The 1,120-nt window shown below is 31.9% G+C and overlaps 1 pseudogene; it reads right to left on the reverse strand.

The window, feature by feature from the left end:
- LOC107695643 (NAD(P)(+)--arginine ADP-ribosyltransferase 2-like) overlaps window positions 1-1,120 on the reverse strand; it is a 7,049-nt pseudogene that overhangs the window by 5,070 nt on the left and 859 nt on the right.

Consider the following 1,120-nt stretch of genomic DNA (forward strand, 5'->3'; position numbering starts at 1 on the left):
CGTTTTTGTTTTTAGTAGGCATCCAAGCAAAAGAGAATGACTCCCTGTCACAATTAGTGTAATTAAAGTAAAAAAAATGATGTCAAGCTTTTCTTGTGCTTTTTTTTTTTTTTCTTATTTGGCAGATGCTGTGATTACCAACTTCCCGGCAGCAACAGAGTTGGACTTGAGGAATGCAGTTGGGGAGCATTTTAAACGAAAATATAAAGAAATAAAACCAATAATGAATCATTTCTTTAAGTTCACTGTTGGTTGTTTTATTTGTTAAAAGTAAACCAACAAAAGGGTTAATCTTTTTTTTTTCATGTTGTCATTTATCCGTAATGTTTTAATGTTAAGTGTGATAACATGCTCTTGATTTGTATTAGATTTTTTTTTATTTTTATCATTTGTATGTGTTTACAAACTCAATCGATTTTAAAACCGTGCAAGAAGAGGCGAAAGAGCAAACAACAGAACAAACACAGCTTTGACAAAGATTAATCCATATTAATTTATACAGTGAACACACTCAGAAGAATTGGAGAAACTGAGGAGTTTCAACATCTGGAAAAGTGGTTGGAAATTGAAAAGATCCGGGCAGCAATGGTAAAAAACAAAAAAAAACTCCAAAACAACATTTTCTCACTAAAGCTCTCATCTTTGAGTCCATCATTTATTTTAATTATATTGAATTTATGACTGAACAATGGCTTGTTAGATACGGAGAGCGCATGAGCTAATTGAATAGAATATCTTTGTCATTGTACAAGTAACATTACAATAAGATTTATTTTGAAAGTTCCAAATTGATAGTAAAGCTTAAGAATACAAATAAATTAAAATGGCAATATAAAATTATCAATTATAAAAAGTTTGCAGCAGTATTAAAATAGTGCAAATAGCTCAGATGTGCAATGCAGCTAGACCCTCTTGGCTGCATTGCACATCTGAGCTATTTGCACTATTTTAATACTGCTGCAACCTTGCACTTGCATTCTCAGGCTTGCACTCTCAGATGTGCATTCTCAGACACTTGCACTTCTGCTAGCGACGTCACTTGCAGTCATTTATTTTTTTTATTTTGTTCTATTTATTGATTACTTTTTGTTTGAATCTCTCAACATTTTACAACAGTAGC

Source organism: Sinocyclocheilus anshuiensis, unplaced genomic scaffold (genome assembly GCF_001515605.1).
Source record: "Sinocyclocheilus anshuiensis isolate Anshui unplaced genomic scaffold, SAMN03320099.WGS_v1.1 scaffold1075, whole genome shotgun sequence".
NCBI lineage: Eukaryota > Metazoa > Chordata > Actinopteri > Cypriniformes > Cyprinidae > Sinocyclocheilus > Sinocyclocheilus anshuiensis.